A 16,849-nucleotide genomic window follows, 5' to 3' on the forward strand; every position below is an offset into this window, starting at 1 on the left:
TACAGTTGTCATGATCATTGTACTCCACTTTCCAGGTCAAAAACCAAGAGGACTACAATGGAGCAAAGCATCCAAGAACTGCTCACAAAATGGGCAATCGGGTAAGTCAAGGGGTTTATTCTATTATCTTTCTGGTTCCCATGGTGTCAGTGAAGGTCAGGTGGATGCTGAATTTACAATGCTTGACCAATCAATTGTCTATAAAGCACTTCAAGGTGGAGAGACTTCAAAAGATTAAACCTGTGTTCAGGAAAGGCGATTTCTTGGACTCTTTAGACTTACTGGGCGCATACTTCCACATGCCAATCAGAAACACTATAATGTCCTAAGATGTGCGCTCTCCCTTATGGATTGAAGACTGTGTCTCGAGTTTTCACAAAGGTGATGAGCCCAGTGATATCTCTTCTTCATACAACAAGACATAAGCCGCACCAACAGCACACGAGGACTGACATTGATCCGATACTCGCACCAAAGCTCAGCACCCGGTGTATACCGAGTTGAAGCTGCCAACAGAACACCACTCCTCTCACTATCCTACTCCCCCTACACCTTACTAACCCATCCCACCTTCTCATTTGAAGATCCGCCAGAGCGCCTGGGGACCAACTCCATTGGTGACGGTGCGCGGTACAAATACCTTTAACATTTAACATTTTAACATTTAACATACCAAAGGGAGGTCTTCCCGTACATCAATGACTGGTTGTTCAGGGCAGCATCAAGATCACAGTTGGTCAGCCAGCTGGAGGAGAAATGCAGCATTCTGAAGAAGATGGATGCTGTAAAGTGTCTTTTCCCAGAGGTGACCAGTAGTACAAATCCAGACGTGGACCCCTTGCTCACTATTCTTAGAGAGGCACAGCTCCTCCCTACTGATGAGGTCCAACCAGACCGAAACATGTGTCTCGGGATGCTGTTGGTACTCTTGTTCAGAGGAGAATTGCCTAGCATTTCGGTGCAGGACTGCCCCAGGGCAGGACAAAGACTGATATGTTTGGGATATTTCTTCTCTGTGAAAGATAGTGAGCTAAAGACTCTGGGTAAGTCTCTTGTAACCAGAACTAATGTCTGGCAGAGGGACTCCCAGGACCCCCATTGGTAATTTGCATATTTAAGTAACTTTGGGTCTCACCCTAAGTCACTAGGGGAATCCAGACGTGGACGCCTTGCTCACTATTCTTAGAGAGGCACAGCTCCTCCCTACTGATGAGGTCCAACCAGACTGAAACACTGTCTGGGGATGCTGTTGGTACTCTTGTTCAGAGGAGATATTCTTAGAGAGGCACAGCTCCTCTCTACTGATGAGGTCCAACCAGACTGAAACATGTGTCTGGGGATGCTGTTGGTACTCTTGTTCAGAGGAGAATTGCCTAGCATTTTGGTGCTGGACTTCCCCAGGCAGGACCAAGACTGATATGTTTGGGATATTTCTTCTCTGTGAAAGATATAGTGAGCTAAAGACTCTGGGTAAGTCTCTTGTAACCAGGACTAATGTCTGGCAGAGGGATTCGCAGGACCCCCATTGGTAATTTGCATATTTAAGTAACTTTGGGTCTCACCCTAAGTTACTAGGGGAATCCAGACGTGGACGCCTTGCTCACTATTCTTAGAGAGACACAGCTCCTCCCTACTTATGAGGTCCAACCAGACCGAAACACGTGTCTGGGCATGTGCTGGACTGCCCCAGGGCAGGACAAAGACTGATATGTTTGGGATATTTCTTCTCTGTGAAAGATAGTGAGCTAAAGACTCTGGGTAAGTCTCTCGTAACCAGGACTAATGCCTGGCAGAGGGACTCCCAGGACCCCCATTGGTAATGTACAAAAGGAAAGTGTCAGGATGCTGGTCATGTATATGTATATATATGTATATATTAGGTTTTAGGTTTAAGCAGACTAGAATCTCACAGGTTTTCCTTAACCACTTGTTTCGGGAAGGTGTGACTAGACCAAGGCAAGATGGTGGAGACAATTGAAGGTTCTACTGATGAAGTAGGCAGTTTGAAATCCAGAGTCAACTTGGATTCCAGAGAAGAATTCTAAACTGCCCTTCACATAGATGCCAACATTTAGACGCACCTGGGAGGGAGATTTCCACAGGGAAATCGGGAGACGTACATTTCCCCATAGGAATACATTGGGGCTAACGTTATTTTAGGTGGGAGACAGTGAAAAATAGAAATATTTTTCACTGAAGGATCTGCAGTCTCCTGCCTAAATCGGCAGGGTTGGCATGTATGCTTTCATTGACTGAAACTCTTGAGGCAGGACCTACTTTGTACAGCTCCAGTTTTCAGGCTTCAAAAAGTTAAAGAAATCACCCGAGTACTTCGTGGGACACGATCCTGTAATTTGGTGGGATTGTTTTATTCTTGCCAACAGTGAAAGCAAGTTCATTTGTAGGCCTGTATATATTTAGAAGAGTACTAAAGACATTTATTTAGCATGTGTGCAGCTAAAGCATTGAGGAGTTAAAGCCAAGTTTATTTCAGTTTTAGTGTTTTGAGTGTGAGAAGCCTTCGTTTTCTACAAAAGGTCAAAGCTGTGACAAACTTTCCTTGCAAGTCCTTCTGAAGGCTCTGGTGCTTATGGGAGCGAAGTGAAGGAGTGTGCAATTTTCATACTAAAACGAAAGCTAACTTATTAGCGTATCAATAGTAGACAGAGTTACATTCTGACCTACCCAGCTCGTAGTTGTTTTCTCGAGCATGGGCGTGAGGCAGCGTTTGGGTCTGACGCAATTTGGAGGCTTTATGTTGCAAAACACTGAACACTGAAGAGGAACTTAATGCATTTCAGTTTCATGCCGTTGCATATAAACATAGAAGACACACCATGCGAGACACAGCAAGTCACTCGAACAACCAAGGAAAGAGAGAGACAGAAGCCTGCTGTTGCACGCGGAATTCAGATTTTCAACACATTTATTTCAGAAAGTCATAATTCTATTAAAGACACAGAGGCGAAGGATTATGCTTTTGCTTTCATTTTACTCCTCGAGCAGCTTTAATAAAACCAATAATAATTACAATAATAGCAAAGATCAGACTTCAAGTCCCACTTTAGAGTCTTTGGTAGTAGACATATTATTGGTCCCTGAAACAACACCACATGATCAACTTGAACTAATCCATGACTGTCTCTGTCCTTAAACTCTGTAGATCTTCTGATACGTCCTCTTTCTTTTGCTGATTCAAAACTGCGCCCCAAACGTTAAACGCAAAGCTCTGATGACAGACAATCTCTGTTTCTCAACCCCCCATCGGCTTAGAATCCACCACAGTACCTAGCATGAAAAAACACAGTCAGTGAACTGAAAAGCAACGGGTGGGACAATCATATCATGAATAACATCTCACAACATTACAAGCACAACTTCATATACAGCATGTATAACATATATCATGAGCAGTACGATTGTAAGGGTGGGATAATCCTTCGCATCTGTGTCTTTAATAGAATTAGAACTTTCTGAAACAAATGTGTTCAAAATCTGAATTCTATGTCAAGACTAGAGGCTCGGATTATGCTTGTTCAAAGCTTACTTACCACTAACAATGCTATACTCTGCATTGGTTTAAAATAAACCGCCCTAAAAGTAGACTCATTTGACCAGTCTGCTGATCTCATGATATCTTCCAGTCTGGCTCCTACATTGAATGCTTTGGTGGCCATTGCTCCCCTCACAGAGTGTGCACCATAACAGAGCACACCAATGCCCCCTGTCCCATCACCTATCTTAACCATCTGGCCAACGTCGCCACTGTCACTACTTTATAAGGCTTGCATAAGGCTATGAGTCAAAGCCTTGACAAACTTTTCTTGCAAGTCCTTCTGAAGGCTTTGGTGCTTTTGGGAGCGAAGAGAAGGAGTGTGCAATTTTCATACTAAAACAAACGCTAACTTATCAGCATATCAAAAAAGACAGCGTTACATTCCGACCTACCCAGCTCGTAGTAGTTTTCTGGAGCATGGGCGTGAGGTAGCGTTTGGGTCTGACGCAATTCGGGGGCTTTATGCTGCACTACACTGAACACTGAAGAGGAACTTCATAAATGTCTGTTTTGTGCTGTTGCGTATAAACATGGAAGACGGACTATGCGAGACACAGAAAGTCACTCGAACAACCAAGGAAAGAGAGATACAGAAGCCTACTGTTGCACGCAGAATTCAGATTTTCAACACATTTGTTCCAGAAAGTCATAATTCTATTAAAGACACAGAGGCAAAGGATTATGCTTTCTATTTCATTTTACTCCTCGAGCAGCTTTAACAAAACCAATAATAATAACAACAATAACAAAGATCAGAATACAAGTCCCACTTTAGGCAGAGTCTTTGGTGGTCCAGGTATCATGGGTCCCTGAAACAAAACCACATGATCAACTTGAACCAATTCATAAATGTCTCTGTCCTTAAACTCTGTAGATCCTCTTTCTTTTGCTGATTCAAAACTGCGCCCCAAAAGGTAAATGCAAAACTCTGATGAAAGACAATCTGTGTTTCTCAACTCCCCGTCGGCTTAGAATCCACCACGGTACCAAGCATGAAAAAACATTCTCAGTGAACTGAAAAACAACAGGTGGGACAATCATATCATGAATAACATCTCACAACATTACAAGCATAACTTGATATACAGCATGTATAACATATATCATGAGCAGTACGATTGTAAGGGTGGGATAATCCTTTGCTTCCGTGTCTTTAATAGAATTACAAGGCATACATTAGTTTTCAATAATTGATTAGCAATGTTTGCTATTTATTTCTTGATTAGCAAACAAACCCATTTGATTAGCATTTTGTACTAATGTATTTAATGCCACCAGAAGATACTTGTACCTAAGATATAAAATGAGCAACAATACAGCAATTTTGTATACCACTGAAGAAAGACATTAGTGAGATAAGTCAGGCCTTGCAAATTTGTTCTGTAAAATGGTGCATGTCACCACAAACCCACTTTAGTTAGGCAAACTGCTGCCGCCCAGAGGCCAGCCATGCACCGTGAAACTTGTATTTGGCATTTACTGCAAACAAAGTAAAGTTTAAATAAAAGTGGTACTGGCCTTTCTTAAAATCTACTCGACTTTGCGAGTGGGCGAAAATACTGTGTGAGCCCAGGATGAGTTTCTGTAAAAAGGTTAGCTGCATGAACAGACCCAAATAAATAAATATGATAAAAAGGCTCTTAAAACAGGTTGGCCAGCTCTCTACTGCAGGTGCAAATAAATAATACAATCATAATCCTAGAGCAAAGTGAGCTCTGGAGGCCAACTACAGTGTACAGTTTTGCAGTGGGTCTCTAGATGTACAGTCTGGATGAAACTATTGATTGCTACTTTAAGTAAATATCAAGTTAACTTTGAGTATTCATTGTGTAAATGACTAAGCAGAGTGGATGGCATAGTAGGCAGAGAAGTGGGAAAACTAGGCAGAATGTTGTAGTTTGTGGCCATCTCACTTTCAGGGTAGTGGGTATTAACCAACCTGGTAAGATAGAATGTCAAAGAGTATGGGATCAACTTCTGTGTTGAGCACCATTTGCAAGCTGTATGTAACAAGCCTGCCACAGGACTAGGTTTGCCTTCAAATCATTTGGCTGCATGGTCATGTACATTTTCAAAGGTGTCCACTTGTCAACATGATGCATCTTCACCAACAAAATGAAATCTAGTTGACACTGAGATTTAGATACACTTCACTGTAAAGCATGGAGACAATGCAGTAGCAATACAGTAATGATGCATTACGTAACCTATTACATTTTTAGAATAGGAATTGAAAGCTTTTGTTAAATAAAATAACTAAACACATACTGGTCTTTAACAGACAGAATACAGTTAGCTTAATAACAGTATTATCATGATTTATTTCTGGTTTGCAATTATTTGAAAAATAAAAATAAAATGTGCATAGCACTCCCACACAGGCCTTTTGGCAAATGCGTGAAGGGGATGAATACTGCTGCACTCTCTCTCTCTCTCTCTCTCTCTCTCCATTAGCCCATTTTGAACTTGCAGTGAACAGAGAAAAGAAGGTGGTGAGAGCTCTGAAGGCAAGAGAGGAATGCAGGTTGAGCTGTGCTTTCATTGAACAGGGTAACTTAAATAGCTAACTTTGCTACAGAAGTGCCAATTTAATTAGCAAACCTACAGAATTGCATAGCAAATTGCTCCGCGACACTGCTTATTTTATGCCTTGGAATTATGACTTTCTGGAACAAATGTGTTGAAAATCTGAATTCTATGACAAAACCAGAGGCTCAGATTATGCTTGTTCAAAGTTTACTCACCACTACCAATGCCATACTCTCCATTGGTTTAAAATAAAACGTCCTAAAAGTAGACTAATTTCACCATTCTGCTGATCTCATGATATCTTCCAATCTGGCTCCTACATTGAATGCCTTGGTGGCCATTGCTCCCCTCACAGTTTGTGCCATAACAGAGCACATCAATGCCGGCCTGTACCATCACCCATCTTAACCATCTGGCCAACGTTGCCACTGCCACTACTTTATAAGGCTTGCGTAAAGCTATGAGTAACTGTGATAACCCTGGTGGTTTCACGTCTCTCGTAATGAGCTCTAACGTCTGACGTTCTCTTACATGACAGAAGGCACAACAGCATAGTCATAGACAGTTTAGAAGATAGGGCATTCCTAGATAATTCTAAGTTATTCAGCCATGCCAGAAACAGTTTCAACACAGTATCCACGTCCCACATTTGAGTATTTCTCTCTGGGAGGTCTAGTCGTTCTCACTCCTCTCAAAAGTCTGCATATCAAAGGGTGTTCCCATATTGAAGCCCCTTAAATTTTTGGGTGGGCTGCCGTTATCGCAGATTGGGCCGTATTAATGGTCCTATACACCTTCCCTTGCACTGCCATCTGGGCTACAGAATTGGCTACGTGGACCACATCTGTTCCAATCGGATGCATGTCCCGCTCCTTACACCAGCCACACCAGCTAGTCCATATGTAAGCTCTATGGTGCCCAGGTGCACAAGATTCATTGATGATGAGCTCAGACTCGCACGATAAGCCTGGCCTAATGCAACCTCTCCCAAAATCGCCTACGCGATCAGGTTGAGTTTGCCTGTCTGCACTAGTGGATGGCTGAGCCCCTTGGTATCCTGCACAATAAGTTTGTGCTTTTGGAGAGCCACTGGATTGTGGTGTGTCAACTCCAGGAGACTGGGGAACCAGGCTTGTATCCTCGAGTCTGGAGTACTCAGAATCAGGGATTATTTCTGCCTCCTCACCTGAGCTAGAGTCCTCATGATCATCGAGGTGGGGGGAAATGCGTAGTTTAAGCCCTGTCCCCATGACTAGAGGAATGCGTCTGTTGCTTCCGCTTGCAGATTCGGTCCCGAGCTGAAAAATGAGGTATATGGTTGTTCAACCTCGACGCGAAAAGGTCGATCTGACATGGGCCCTCATTACGACCCTGGCGGAAATCGAAAAACGATGGCGGAAATGCAATACCGCCATCGAATAGCGCTCGGTGCGATTATGACCCCTCACCGTAAAGTACGATGCCATTAGCGACACCGTAGTGAACGCCAACGCTAACTGCACCAAGTACGCGCACACGCGCCATGCCAAACCGTAACTACCACCATGGCGCAATGGTACGCAAATTCTGACCCTAGCGGACATGTACCTAACGCCATCAAGCATGGCGGAAAGTACCATTCCGCCATGGTGAGAAATACGGCATCGCGAATCAACCGTAAACGGCCCTACTGAGTGCCTGTACACCACTCCCTGGCCACATTGCACAACTCCCCGTAGGTGCAATGAAGTCACACAATGCAACCAGTGAAATGTACAAGTCACCCATGCATGCCAACAAACAAATTAATCCAGGGGCTCCAAGTGCCTTGTGAGTGGCCATCCATATTCGCCATGGCACCATTGCCGCACTGATGCAGCACAGGCATGTGAAGGTTCAAGTACAGCAACATGAACTGAAATATGAGACAAACAAAAACAGGCCCCCCATCGCTTGACACCAGTGTAAGGCAACATTCAAAGCAGTATCTTGAGTGAGACTGCACCAGCCCTGTACTCCTGCCACTAAACAAACCAACCATCAGCATAAGCATGTACCACACAAGTTGGCAGAGTGACTGAGCAGCCAGGCTCATCTCAAGAGGGGACAATGGGAGCTGCAGGGCACAGATGGCACGAATACAGAAGCTATTCCAATGGACATGACCTCAGTCTCCCTCCAAGAAACGCACGCAAACACAGGCACCTGTGACCAGCCATATTCTGATAATCACATCATTCCACCAATCCACCTGGCTGACCGGCATCTGTTACACAAAAGCTAATCCCCCGCCCATGAGCATGACAACATTAAAACAGTCATAATGGTAGCCCCTATCCCTGACCACACTGGGCTTCGTAGGCAAACGCGGCCAGTACAGTACCACGCAACCATAACCAGAAGCCGGAACCCAATGCAGATCTCCTCACAATACATCGCACCACAAATAGGAATATGCTACATTACTTGGAAAGAAGAACGCTACACGGTTAATATCAGAATAGAAATTTAATGCACCACAAAATCACCAAGCCCATACAGCCATTAGGTCATGAACCCCAAAATACATTTCATCATTGTGGGCTGCATCCGCAATAAATGACCAGCTTCTTCTTGTGTGACGCCCTGTTCCTCCATGGTACACAGGGGCTACATTCACGTTCAAAAAGGCAACATGGAAGCGCCTAGAACCGCAGGGCCGTCCCATTAGGTAGGCACTACTCCAGCTGAAGGGTCGAAATGTTGCTCCTAGCCACTAGAACTGCGTAAGGGCATGTGGCCCATTGTCGATCGTCCCATAAGATCGTAATGGTGCTCCACTGATTAACTCGAAGCAGCAGGTGTCGGGAGTAAAAGCCATCTGCAGGAGTGGCATACAGATGGCAGCGGCAAAAGGGGAGGAGATACCTGTCACCCAAATGAAATGAAAAAGAACAGTATGGGCATCAGAACTTGATTTGTATTACTCACTTCAATCACCACACTAAATCCACAGCCATATGCATGCTAGCCCACTCCAAAGGATTATTCCCACCCAAAAATCACCTGCGAATCATAACTATGAAAATCGAGGTGAAAACACTATTACAAACGAGTGTTTGTGTGCATGCGTCTGTCAAAACAGAATCCATTCGATGGGATTAGTAACGTGCATAGACACAAGTGTCTGAAGGCGCGTCGAGACAGGGAGGGTTCAACAAGGGCAGATAGACGATGGTCCCACTATGGCAGCTCTGCATCACATAGCGCAGGGGAGGTGGATAGATCCCAAAAAGCCCTGTAAATGGCAAACTCTCCATCAAATCATCTGTCCATGCATCCATACATCATTCCCTCATCCCGGTATGAAAACGCCTGATTATTTACTCACATAACATGTGAATTTTCCATTGAGTCCGTGCGTAATGCAGTCTGCAAAATCCACTGTGCTCCAGGCAGGAATTCCAGTGTTGTGAAGTAACATGTATTTGGGAACGTCCTGCCTTATCGTCCACTACGCTATTGCGCATCCCATACTATTCATATCAATCATTGCATTCTCGCCATGGCCCCTGTCCCAAGGACATTAAACAATAGAACGTTATATTTGCAGTCAGACCTGTGGGCGTCTCCTCGCCGCTAGCTGAAGACCGAAAGCGCCGTCCTTCGAATTCCTCATTTGCAACATCACGTCGAAAAGGCATCTGTGACCGCTTGAAATCACAAATCCATCCATGTAGTGCGGCAATGTGTGAAAATGCAAAGTGGCTTCACTCACAAATGGGACGCCCCACCCGTCGGTGAACCGCGGTACAGTGCTGCATGAGGGTCCACCGTTAATCGAGTACTACATTCCACTGACCCTTCACAAGTTTGTTCGCGACTGCAAAGATAGTATGTGAAACAATGGGACCATAGCAGAATGAACATATGAACCAATATTTCACTGCCATCGGGATCAAATACATGATTGTAATAGCAAGATGCCATGCGTCGAATTGCAGCGTTGTGTGCGGGACGTGCTCGCCCAAAGGGGATTGCAGCTTGCGCAGGTGGAATGAATCACCACAGGTGGAGGCAATACAGCTTGAAAACACATAAATTGCACACCCAACCCCCTCCCACAACCACACCCACTCCAAAATGCTACCGGCAGGACTAGCGATGTTGGCCCTGGGGGACCTGATAGCACTGCAAGTACTCCAACTTCAAGAAGAAGACGAACACCAACTACTACAACAACCGGCCGCACAGAGGAGACGCAGGAGGAGGAGGAGGGCAAGGCAGGCCCAGCAAGGCCCGCCAGCACAGCCACTACCACCACGCAGGCAGCCCGCAATCCCACGCCTCCGAGCACATCCGTTCGACCTCACGGATGAGCAGATCCACACCCTCTATCGTTTGGACCGGGACACCATAACCGCCATTGTGGACATGACACAGGCTGACCTTGTCAGCATGATAGATAGCCCAACCGCCATTCCACCCCTACTGAAGGTGGTGTCTGTACTCCACTTCCCGGCCACAGGCACCTACCAGCACACAGTCGGACAGTTGCATGGCATTTCACAGCCATTGTTCTCACGGACACTATTGCAAGTGCTCGATGCCCTCCTGAAGCACGCAGACGACTACATCTCTCTACCACGCTCGGAGCAGGAAATTACGAACACAAAAGTGGGATTCCATGCACTTGGCGGCATACCGGGTTGCATTGGTGCCATCGACTGCACCCATGTGGAATTGGTCGTCCCACATGCCATGGAGGCCCAGTACCGCAACCGAAAACAATTTCATTCTCTGAATGTACAAATGGTGTGTGACTCCAACAGGATCATTACACATTGTTGTGCACGATTCCCAGGATCAACCCATGATTCTATGGTCTTGAGGAACTCTAAAATACCACGCTACATGGAGCGACACGCAGGGAACAGATCCTGGCTACTCGGTGAGTCTCATTTCATGCATGATAATGTGGGGTATGTGATGCGGCAATGACCTGGCAGGAAGGGGGGGTGGGGCCTACGTAGCAATGTCATTCCACAAACATCCTTTATTGTCCACGTACAGGTGATGCCGGGTATCCACTGAAGAGATGGCTCCTTACACCACTCCGGAACCCACAGAACCAGCCTGAGGAGGACTACAACCATGCCCACTCACGTACCCGTGTAGTCAGAGAACAGGCATTCGGCCTACTGAAGACTCGTTTCCGCTGCCTCAGCAGGTCTGGCGGGGCACTCCTGTACCGCCATGTGAAGGTTGCAAAGATGGTCATGGCATGTGTCATGCTACACAACATGTGCGTACGTAGAAATGTGCCCATGCCCCCTGACGCAGAACTGCAAGCACCTGAAGATGGTCATGATGAGGGTGGGGATGTGGCAGCACCTCAAGGAGTCTGCGAGGCACAGGAGGGCCGTGACATTCATCAGATTCTCATTGATTCATGCTTCTAGCACTCACGCCTGGTGGCTGATACATGGACACGGGACTTGTGGCACTGTGTGTGTCTGGAACATGCACAATATGGACTGTACGCCTATAAAGGCCTCGTACGCAAAGATCAATGTCCACACATCTCATTGGATGATCGTGCATTGTTTATAGCATATGTGAAATTATGTTACACACCCCATCGACCCGCCACCCAAGTGAGCCCAACACACCCCCTCCACCCTCCTACCTCCCCCCCGAACACCAGTGTCCGAAGATGCTCATAGTCAGTGGGCAGACGCTATTGCAAGCCCCCTCTCCGGGTATCAGGGGCACCCCTGCCTGTGGAGCGCAGGTTCCTCCCAGATCTACGTTGGGGGCTGCCCTGGACGGAACTTGCAACGGATGATGTCTCTGCCTGCTCACGTCCATGCATGTCCCTAAGGGTTTGTGAGAGCTCAGTGAGCACACGGCGCACAGCGGCAAGTTCAGCACATAAGTCTTTGGACGTCGCATGCAGTTCCCCCCTCAGGCTCTCGGTGCTTCTCTCCATTTGTACTCTCACGCTCTCGGTGCTTCTCTCCATTTCTGCCCTAAGTGTCTCAGTTGATGTTTCTATGGCTGCCTTAGTAGCCCCACATTCATCAGCATGGTCCTTGAGGAGCGTGGCCAGTTGCTGCTGTTGCACGATCACCTGGTCGAGGGACTGTTGCCTCTGCTGTGCCATGGCCATTTGCGGTGGTGTCACAGAGGGGCTGGTCACCTCATGTTGCCTTGCCACAGGGCTTGTGGGGGATGGCCAGTCGTCGTCTTGTGGGTGCCCCTGCGTGGTATCCTCATGGTGTACGGGATGAAACAGACAGGGGGATTGAGACAGGTCATGGATGGATCTTACTTCGACATCCCCGTTTTCTGTGTCGGAGCATGCTGCCATTAATGCAGTGTCACCTATGGTGCTGCTGCCACCAGAAGCAGTGCCTTCTGTGGCATCCATTGGGGGGACCAGTGGTGGTGCTGTTGTGGGCATGCTGGCTGCTGGGGTGCATGTTGGAGTTCCCTCCTGTGTGCTGCCACTTGATTTGTGCTGCTGCCGTGTCTTGATGCGTGCAGCTGAGGTGGAGGGTCTTTGGCCGTTGGTCTTGGCCCTCTTTGCAGGTGTGCTGGTAGGGGTGTCCTGGAGCTCGTCGTTTGAATCGGACCCTGTGGTGGAGTAAAGGAGGGCGAGCGTTATTAATGGGTCTGTTGAAATTGGAATGGCAATGTATCACATGCATTGGGGTGGTACCTGAGGGTGATTTGGGTCGGGGCCTTGGAGGTGGTTTCATTTTTGTGTGGATTGAGGATGCAGTTGTTTTGCAGCCTGCAGTTAGGGTGTGCCTGCTGCACGTGTAGAGGGTGTTTTTAGGATTTTTAATTATTTATGTATTTAATGTGAGTTTTAAAGTGCGCTATCTGGCCGATGTATGTGGACGCTCTCCTGGACATGTGTTACTGTTGGACTATGTGGACACATGGTACTTCACATGATTGGACATTGTGGATTTAGCATTGTTTAATTTGGCCCACCTACCTGATTCTTCGGATGTCTGCACTCCTTTCTCCATCCCTCCGACTCCCTCTATACTCTCCATTCCAATGGTGGAGGCACAGATTTCTTCCCAGGGGGTCAACTTGTTGGGTGATTCCGATCCTCCCCCGGTAGCTGTGGCAATGTTTCGGTTGGCAGAAAGTATGCTACGGACGCGGATCCGCAGGTCGTCCCATCGCTTTCTGCATTGCTGTGGGTTGCGGGGTGCGGTCCCCACCGCACTTACCCGCTGTGCCACCAGGGCCCATATGGCCTTCTTGTTCGCAAGTGCCGTCCTGGTCATTTGCGTCGAGAAGACGACGGCAGCATTCTCCTGGAGGGTCTCTGTGAGCACGGTGAGTTCCTCACGGGAGAAGTGGACCTGCCGCTTGCGGTCGCACGCTTTTTTCGCTACTTTTCCCGTTTTTATTGCTTTCACTAGGGTGGATGACGGGTTGGGATGTGTCTCAGGGTAGTGTTTTTAATGGTTGTGTGGGAATTCTGATTTTATAGGTGTACGGCGTGCTGTTTCCCGTTCCGGGACCATGTTTTTGCTTCCGTTTCCGTATATTTACGGTCACCGTACTTTCCGATTGCCGCTCATTACGGTGACCGCTAAGATGGGTGGCGGAATTGCACCTTGGGCGCCGTACGACGGCGGTGAGGGGCGTTTTGGGGTCATTTCCGCCATCGCGGACTTTGCACTTCCGCCATGGCGTAGTGCTCGTGCCCGATGGGTCGGAATTAGCCGCACTTTGCTCCGTCGTGCAATGGCGGAAACGCTATTTATGCTATGGCGGTCAGGTCAGTCACTTTCCGCCAGGGTCGTAATGAGGGCCATGGTCCCCATCGAACCATCAGTTCTCTGAAAACTTCGAGCTTGCACAAAGAGTTTGCAAAGGGTATGTTTTGGCAGTGAGGGGTAGGTAGTTGGTGGTAATACCATAGACATGCACATAGCCATGGCTAGTCATTGGGTTGGTAAATAGGATGTTTGTTTCTCCTCACATTCTATCTCCATCCTATCTATGTTCCACTGCAAGAGCTCTGGCATACACCTAGTAGGCAAAACTAAAAAAGGATGTATGTATGTCTCTGAATCAATCATAACCACCGGCATTGCTCTAGTCAGCCTTCCATAACATTGTCCGCAAATCGGCCCTGGCCCTGCCATTAATGTGAGCAGCCCTGCCTATACTGCTAGACTGCTAGACCACAAGGCCAGACATTGCCTGTGGTTGCTTGTGTTCCAGTGCAGAGGGTACATGGCTTAACATTTGAGACTGAACTGCACCTTTTGGTGATAGGACCAAGAGTAATTTGCTAATGGCTTGTCCCCCTCTGTAATGGCACAGACATACTAAAGAATTATGGCATGGAATGTTGTGCAGAGAAATGATAGTGGTAATGTTTAATTCAAAGTCTTGCATCCATCACTTTTTCAATGTACTACTCTCCCACCAGAATTACATTTGTGTTACTACCAATCTTATTTTTTCGCTTATACTCAAGTAGTTAATGCAGCAGAATATATATTTTCAATGTAATTTGTAAGGGTCCCCATTCAGTTGATGCACCTTCTGCAGAAATCAGTGTGCAATCAACACCACCTGCCATCAATTGTTTGATATAGTTAACCATTTTATTAAGCATGGTGTGAAAAAACGCTATATTCCCACAAAAAAAATCACAGAAACCAACTTTGCGATTTTAGGTTTGAGAAAATAGTTGTATGTAGCCTTCTTGAGTAAGTGCTTCCTCACTTAGAGGTGTGAATGGCCCTCCTTCTTCCTGGTCATTTGTGCTTTCATGGCTTTGGGGCATAGATCAATGTCTAGGACAAGCAAACAAATCCTGGCCATGCCTCCTACAGTGCAGCCCCTTATAATGCTAATCTCTGCGTTGCCGTACGTTTAGAGTGAAATGCACCCCCACAGCCCCAATGCCTCCACTCCCTCAGGTCCCACTTGCAATGCCTCCTTTCTAGGCGGAGCTAGGGGGTGGCCTGCAGGGATCACCCGGACTTTCAGGGTTGCAGGGAGGACCCTGCTAGGCCGCGTGGGCACGGGCCTGGGGTGCCAGGGCACTGTGGATGCCGGGAGCATCCAGCTTGTGGAGTGGCCTGGGCGGACCCAGGGCACCATGCTTGCTTGAGAGTCCCAGCTTAGCAGGACCTGCAGAACCGTAGTCACACGGTGTGGGCCTTCAGGCCAGGGCTTCAAGACCATTGTCTCACGGTGAGGCCTGGTGGCTCATCAATAGACGGACACAGGATTTCCATTGTTGGAGTTTGATTCCTTTATAAGGCATGTGTGTGCAGTAGCTGCTTTTATTAGCATGGTGTCATTAAAGGGGTACAGGAGGGTCACACAACACTAATCATAGCAAGGCTGGGTTTCCATATTCTATAACGTGCTCCACTTCCACTCTTCTCTTTGAGCACCAACACAGGAATCTTGCGAGGTAATCAGATCGGAGGCTCGGAGGAGGTGGGGGATGGGTTTGTTGAGTGCCCTGAGTCTCGTAAGAGTAATAACCAACTCATCTCACTCCTTTCATCATGCCCAGTACTTACCATGTTATGTTATGTTATGTTATCCAATAATTATAGTGAATCCAGAGTTGCCCTGCAAGGCCGATGGGAGATCTCCTTGCTCCCTCTCCTACCCTCCAGTGGTACAAAGCCAACTTTGAGAGACAAAGCGGTAATACAGGCCCCGTAAGGCTACCAGAAAGTACTGTCCCGAAGAGGCCAGCCAAAGAAACCTGTGTTATAACAGCGTGCATTTTAACAAGAATGCACATTTGGAATCGTTGGGAGGACAGCAGCTATAAGAACTGGGACGGGCTGTAATGTAAAATGACACACTTCAACTGCTCATTGGGGAAAAAGTTAAAATTGTTCTGCTTTGTAACTCGTAAAAGAAGATCTTCAGAGGTTTCAGATTGGAGGCCCTGGGGGTGTTGAGCTCCCCAGGTCTCGAGAGAGTAATCACAAACTCATCTCACTCCTTTCATCATTTGCTGTTTCTCCCGGAGGAGGAACAGGCAAGGATTAACCTTACTGAAGATAACGTAAAGCGGTGAACGCCGGTTGTCAGTTTACATACACCATGACAAAATGATGGTGAGTAAAATTCGCTTCTGAAATCAATGGATATTTCTATCTCATTTAATTTCTGTCTAAATGAAGCGGATGCACCTACTCGACTAGAGAAAGAAGGGAAAAGCAAAGAGAATGTGCGATTCCCAGCAGCCAGTCCGCGGAAATTTGCATACTTGCTGTACGTACACGTAACTGACGCTGGGCTCATTGTACACAGAACTAGAGAGCTAATTTCATTCACAGTGTGGGCATTACTTGAACCGGTCTGGACGTCATGTTGGTAACGTTGGCAGTCAAAACAGATTTACTACCTTTCAGAAAGCAACAACATATTGTGCGTGTAACAATGGTTGATTCTGTGCTACTACGAATTATTTACTATGGAAGGGATCCCAAACACACTGTATTTGATTCGGTATGCTAGTTATAAACATTTGAAGGCATTATTTTGATGTTTGTATTTGTATTTGTTTATTATTTGTATAGCGCACAGAACCCTGGGGTAACTCAGTGCTTAAACTTAAGAACAGTGCTTCAAGTTACAGAAAGGGAAGCATACAGGAAAATTACAGTATCACAGAAGTCCAAGGTAATACAACATACGCAAAGTGTCAGAGAGGGAGAATTTCAGGGTACATACCTTTGTTGAGCTTAGCGCCATATCAGGTCCAACAACAACACATATTAGGCAATT

The 16,849-nt window shown here is 46.7% G+C and overlaps 1 non-coding gene across 1 annotated transcript; it reads right to left on the bottom strand.

Annotated features, from left to right (window-relative positions):
- Nucleotides 1–15,989: 15,989 nt before the first annotated feature.
- On the bottom strand, nucleotides 15,990–16,120 carry LOC138568110 (U8 small nucleolar RNA). The gene has a single exon (XR_011302482.1). It is a non-coding gene; the product is annotated as a U8 small nucleolar RNA (small nucleolar RNA).
- Between the last annotated feature and the right edge of the window lie 729 nt (nucleotides 16,121–16,849).

This window comes from Ambystoma mexicanum, chromosome 2p, assembly GCF_040938575.1.
Source record: "Ambystoma mexicanum isolate Mex_15411 chromosome 2p, UKY_AmexF1_1, whole genome shotgun sequence".
In the NCBI taxonomy this organism is placed as follows: Eukaryota; Metazoa; Chordata; class Amphibia; order Caudata; family Ambystomatidae; genus Ambystoma; species Ambystoma mexicanum.